Source organism: Trachypithecus francoisi, unplaced genomic scaffold, assembly GCF_009764315.1.
Source record: "Trachypithecus francoisi isolate TF-2019V2 unplaced genomic scaffold, Tfra_2.0 Lachesis_group16, whole genome shotgun sequence".
Classification (NCBI taxonomy): Eukaryota; Metazoa; Chordata; class Mammalia; order Primates; family Cercopithecidae; genus Trachypithecus; species Trachypithecus francoisi.
In genome coordinates this window covers 15,015,081-15,021,900 of record NW_022681461.1, presented here as the reverse complement: position 1 = coordinate 15,021,900, position 6,820 = coordinate 15,015,081, and positions in this window count along the sequence as shown.

The following is a 6,820-nucleotide window of genomic DNA, read 5'->3' as shown; positions in this document are numbered from 1 at the left end:
CCTTTCCCCATTTCTTGTTTCTCTCAGGTTTGTCAAAGATCAGATGGCTGTAGATGTGTGGTATTATTTCTGAGGACTCTGTTCTGTTCCATTGGTCTATATCTCTGTTTTGGTACCAGTACCATGCTGTTTTAGTTACTGTAGCCCTGTAGTATAGTCTGAAGTCAGGTAGCGTGATACCTCCAGCTTTGTTCTTATGACTTAGGATTGTCTTGGCAATGCGGGCTCTTCTTTGGTTCCATATGAACTTTAAAGCCGTTTTTTCCAATTCTGTGAAGAAAGTCATTGGTAGCTTGATGGGGATGGCATTGAATCTATAAATAACCTTGGGCAGTATGGCCATTTTCACGATATTGATTGTTCCTATCCATGAGCATGGTATGTTCTTCCATTTGTTTGTGTCCTCTTTGATTTCACTGAGCAGTGGTTTGTAGTTCTCCTTGAAGAGGTCCTTTACATCCCTTGTAAGTTGGATTCCTAGGTATTTTATTCTCTTTGAAGCAATTGTGAATGGAAGTTCATTCATGATTTGGCTCTCTGTTTGTCTGTTACTGGTGTATAAGAATGCTTGTGATTTTTGCACACTAATTTTGTATCCTGAGACTTTGCTGAAGTTGCTTATCAGCTTAAGGAGATTTTGGGCTGAGACGATGGGGTTTTCTAAATATACTATCATGTCATCTGCAAACAGGGACAATTTGACTTCTTCTTTTCCTAACTGGATACCCTTGATTTCTTTCTCTTGCCTGATTGCCCTAGCCAGAACTTCCAACACTATGTTGAATAGGAGTGGTGAGAGAGGGCATCCCTGTCTTGTGCCAGTTTTCAAAGGGAATTTTTCCAGTTTTTGCCCATTCAGTATGATATTGGCTGTGGGTTTGTCATAAATAGCTCTTATTATTTTGAGGTACGTTCCATCAATACCAAATTTATTGAGCGTTTTTAGCATGAAAGACTGTTGAATTTTGTCAAAAGCCTTTTCTGCATCTATTGAGATAATCATGTGGTTCTTGTCTTTGGTTCTGTTTATATGCTGGATTATGTTTATTGATTTGTGAATGTTGAACCAGCCTTGCATCCCAGGGATGAAGCCCACTTGATCATGGGGAATAAGCTTTTGGATGTGCTGCTGAATCCGGTTTGCCAGTATTTTATTGAGGATTTTTGCATCGATGTTCATCAGGGATATTGGTCTAAAATTTTCTTTTTTTGTTGTGTCTCTGCTGGGCTTTGGAATCAGGATGATGTTGGCCTCATAAAATGAGTTAGGGAGGATTCCCTCTTTTTCTTTTTTTTTTTTTTTTTTGAGACGGAGTCTGGCTCTGTCGCCCAGGCTGGAGTGCAGTGGCCGGATCTCGGCTCACTGCAAGCTCCGCCTCCTGAGCTTATGCCATTCTCCTGCCTCAGCCTCCCAAGTAGCAGGGACTACAGGCGCCCGCCACCTCGCCCGGCTAGTTTTTTGTATTTTTTAGTAGAGACGGGGTTTCACAGTGTTAGCCAGGATGGTCTCGATCTCCTGACCTCGTGATCCGCCCGTCTCGGCCTCCCAAAGTGCTGGGATTACAGGCTTGAGCCACCGCGCCCGGCCGATTCCCTCTTTTTCAATTGATTGGAATAGTTTCAGAAGGAATGGTACCAGCTCCTCCTTGTACCTCTGATAGAATTCAGCTGTGAATCCATCTGGTCCTGGACTTTTTTTGGTTGGTAGGCTATTAATTATTGCCTCAATTTCAGAGCCTGCTATTGGTCTATTCAGGGATTCAACTTCTTCCTGGTTTAGTCTTGGAAGAGTGTAAGTGTCCAGGAAATTATCCATTTCTTCTAGATTTTCTAGTTGACTTGCGTAGAGGTGTTTATAGTATTCTCTGATGGTACTTTGTATTTCTGTGGGGTCCGTGGTGATATCCCCTTTATCATTTTTTATTGCATCTATTTGATTCTTCTCTCTTTTCTTCTTTATTAGTCTTGCTAGCGGACTGTCAATTTTTTTGATTTTTTCAAAAAACCAACTCCTGGATTCATTGATTTTTTGGGGGGTTTTTTGTGTCTCTATCTCCTTCAATTCTGCTCTGATCTTAGTTATTTCTTGCCTTCTGCTAGCTTTTGAATGTGTTTGCTCTTGCTTCTCCAGTTCTTTTAATTGTGATGTTAGAGTGTCAATTTTAGATCTTTCCTGCTTTCTCTTGTGGGCATTTAGCTATAAATTTCCCTCTACACACTGCTTTAAATGTGTCCCAGAGATTCTGGTATGTTGTATCTTTGTTCTCATTGGTTTCAAAGAACATCTTTATTTCTGCCTTCATTTTGTTATGTACCTAGTAGTCATTCAGGAGCAGGTTGTTCAGTTTTCATGTAGTTGAGCGGTTTTGATTGAGTTTCTTAGTCCTGAGTTCTAGTTTGATTGCACTGTGGTCTGAGAGACAGTTTGTTATAATTTCTGTTCTTGTACATTTGCTGAGGAGTGCTTTACTTCCAATTATGTGGTCAATTTTGGAATAAGTGCGATGTGGTGCTGAGAAGAATGTATATTCTGTTGATTTGGGGTGGAGAGTTCTATAGATGTCTATTAGGTCCACTTGGTGCAGAGATGAGTTCAATTCCTGGATATCCTTGTTAACTTTCTGTCTCGTTGATCTGTCTAATGTTGACAGTGGAGTGTTGAAATCTCCCATTATTATTGTATGGGAGTCTAAGTCTCTTTGTAAGTCTCTAAGGACTTGCTTTATGAATCTGGATGCTCCTATATTGGGTACACATATATTTAGGATAGTTAGCTCTTCCTGTTGAATTGATCCCTTTACCATTATGTAATGGCCTTCTTTGTCTCTTTTGATCTTTGATGGTTTAAAGTCTATTTTATCAGAGACTAGGATTGCAACCCCTGCTTTTTTTTGGTCTCCATTTGCTTGGTAGATCTTCCTCCATCCCTTTATTTTGAGCCTATGTATTTCTCTGCATGTGAGATGGGTCTCCTGTATACAGCAGACTGATGGGTCTTGACTCTTTATCCAGTTTGCCAGTCTGTGTCTTTTAATTGGAGCATTTAGTCCATTTACATTTAAGGTTAATATTGTTATGTGTGAACTTGATCCTGCCATTATGATATTAACTGGTTATTTTGCTCATTAGTTGATGCAGTTTCGTCCTAGCCTCGATGGTCTTTACATTTTGGCATGTTTTTGCAATGGCTGATACCGGTTGTTCCTTTCCATGTTTAGGGCTTCCTTCAGGGTCTCTTGTAAGGCAGGCCTGGTGGTGACAAAATCTCTAAGCATTTGCTTATCTGTAAGGGATTTTATTTCTCCTTCACTTATGAAACTTAGTTTGGCTGGATATGAAATTCTGGGTTGAAAATTCTTTTCTTTAAGAATGTTGAATATTGGCCCCCACTCTCTTCTGGCTTGTAGAGTTTCTGCCGAGAGATCTGCTGTTAGTCTGATGGGCTTCCCTTTGTGGGTAACCCGACCTTTTTCTTTGGCTGCCCTTAAGATTTTTTCCTTCATTTCAACTTTGGTGAATCTGGCAATTATGTGTCTTGGAGTTGCTCTTCTCATGGAGTATCTTTGTGGTGTTCTCTGTATTTCCTGAATTTGAATGTTGGCCTGCCCTACTAGGTTGGGGAAGTTCTCCTGGATGATATCTGAAGAGTGTTTTCCAACTTGGTTCCATTTTCCCCCTCACTTTCAGCCACCCCAATCAGACGTAGATTTGGTCTTTTTACATAATCCCATACTTCTTGCAGGCTTTGTTCATTTCTTTTTCTTCTTTTTTCTTTGGTTTCTCTTTTCGCTTCATTTCATTCATTTGATCCTCAATCGCTGATACTCTTTCTTCCAGTTGATCGAGTCAGTTACTGAAGCTTGTGGATTTGTCACGTATTTCTCGTGTCATGGTTTTCATCTCTGTCATTTCATTTATGACCTTCTCTGCATTAATTATTCTAGCTATCAATTCTTCCACTCTTTTTTCAAGATTTTTAGTTTCTTTGCGCTGGGTACGTAATTCCTCCTTTAGCTCTGATAAGTTTGATGTACTGAAGCCTTCTTCTCTCATTTCGTCAAAGTCATTCTCTGACCAGCTTTGATCCATTGCTGGCAATGAGCTGCGCTCCTTTGCAGGGGGAGATGTGCTCTTATTTCTTGAATTTCAGCTTTTCTGCCCTGCTTCTTCCCCATCTTCGTGGTTTTATCTGCCTCTGGTCTTTGATGATGGTGACGTACTGATGGGGTTTTGGTATAGGTATTCTTCCCGTTTGATAGTTTTCCTTCTAATGGTCAGGACCCTCAGCTGTAGGTCTGTTGGAGATTGCTTGAGGTCCACTTCAGACTCTGTTTGCCTGGGTATCAGCAGCAGAGGTTGCAGAAGATAGAATATTGCTGAACAGCGAGTGTACCTGTCTGATTCTTCCTTTGGAAGCTTCCTCTCAGGGGTGTACTCCACCCTGTGAGGTGTGGGGTGTCAGACTGCCCCTAGTGGGGGATGTCTCCCAGTTAGGCTACTCAGGGGTCAGGGACCCACTTGAGCAGGCAGGCTGTCCGTTCTCAGATCTCAACCTCCATGTTGGGAGATCCACTGCTCTCTTCAAAGCTGTCAGACAGAGTCGTTCGCGTCTGCACAGGCCTCTGCTGCTTCCCCTTTTGTTGTTTAGCTGTGCCCTGTACCCAGAGGTGGAGTCTACAGAGACCGGCAGGTTTCCTTGAGCTGCTGTGAGCTCCACCCAGTTTGAGCTTCCCAGCGGCTTTGTTTATTACCTACTTAAGCCTCAGCAATGGCGGGTGCCCCTCCCCCAGCCTTGCTGCTGCCATTTCAGTTAGATCACAGACAGCTGTGCTAGCAATGAGGGAGGCTCCGTGGCCGTGGGACCCTCCCGGCCAGGTGTGGGTATAATCTCCTGGTGTGCCCGTTTGCTTAAAGTGCAGTATTGGGGTGGGAATTACCCAATTTTCCAGGTGTTGTGTGTCTCAGTTCCCCTGGCTAGGAAAAGGGATTCCCTTACCCCTTGCGCTTCCCAAGTGAGGCAATGCCTCGCCCTGCTTCAGCTCTCGCTGGTCGGGCTGCAGCAGCTGACCAGCACCAATTGTCCGGCACTCCCCAGTGAGATGACCCCAGTACCTCAGTTGAAAATGCAGAAATCACCGGTCTTCTGTGTCGCTCGCGCTGGGAGTTGGAGACTGGAGCTGTTCCTATTCGGCCATCTTGCTCCGCCCGTGGAGGTCATTATCTTAAGTGAAATAAACTAGGCACAAAAAGGCAAGCATCACATGTTCACTTATATGTGAGATATAAAAAAAAAATTCGACCACATAGAGGGAGATGTAAAAAGATACATAACAAAGACTGGGAAGGGTGAGTTGAGGGTAGGGGAGAGATAAAGAGGCATAGGTTAAAGGGTACAAACATACAGCAAGATAGAAGGAAAAAATGTATTATTTGACAGCAGAGTAGGATGACTATGCTTAACAAAAATGTATTGTATTTGGCTGATGGACACCCTAAATACCCTGACTTGATCCCTATGCATTATATACATAAGTCTACTATCACACTGCTTTGCCTCAGGTAACTGTTCCCATTTCTTCTCTCAGAGGGAGATTTCATCGCTAGAAATCTTATCTTGTTCTAAAAACATTTTGTGAGCAGTTTTTCATTAACAGATGTATTCCACATTTATTTAGCTGCTTCTCTTCCTTCATGTATGTGTACATGTTGACTCTGTTAAACTCTGTAGTACAAGGATGAGTGTGTTAACTTGATCCCACATAATAGGACATTAAAAGGAATCTTTGGAAAAGAAGCAATGTAATAGTCATTAACAGGGACAAGTACAAGTCTTCAGTGAAGGCCACCATATTTGGCCATGCTGTTGGAATATCACGTTGTCACATGACGGTGTTAGTATTAGACCTTCAAGTATGGTCATTTGAAAGGAATCAGAAGACCTTTACACCTACACATACACACATGTACACACAGAGTGAAAAGTCAGGTCTTCCTTCCGCATGATCCTAGCAGGGAACATCTTATTGTCTATTCTTCCTCTCACTTTCTGAGAAATGTGAGTCCTACTCACTAGAAGCTTTGTTTTGGAGTGACTCATCTCCTTCAGTAACATTACCAGCCTTTCCACTTTGTTCCAGCTACAAGATGCAGTCACCAGAATAATTTAATGCCCTCTTGCTAATTGCCAGGGCTAATAGAAAAACTGCTACAACTCTTCAAATGCTTTTCATTTACGTGTTTATTTCTTGCTTCCCACTTGGGAAAGGTGTGTTTGGCTTCTAACTGCTTTTGATCTAATGGTTCTGTAGACTGACCTACTTTCATTTTCATACTGCTGACATTTATTTTATTTTCTTTATTTAAGGGCAGAAAATAACAGAAAGGTAATCAGCATGCATTTAGGTCATTGTAAGTATTTTAGTTACATTTGCATTTTTCTGTTAAAAGTCTAATGCTGCCTTTGAATGATTTAAGATGTTTGGACAAGAGGAAAAATAACCCTTCCTTCCCATAAATCCAGAGTGAAAACAAAGAGAATACATAATCCACCTGCCTTGATTCAGGACCGTGTAAATTACATCAGCTGCAGTCATAGATTTTGTCAGCCTCCGAGAAATCATCCCCATAGGACAAAAATCCAGGTAAGGCAGAGGACCTCTTTTTTTTCCCCATAGCACTAGAAGCTTTGAAGGACCCAGAGGACAGAATCCTACCTTTTTGATTACTGGGTTTCAAGGCAGAGTGTGATCTTTGTCCTAAACAGGGGAGGTGACATCCAACTGAGCTCCATCTCACTCTCTCGATGTGGAGAAAAGCACAG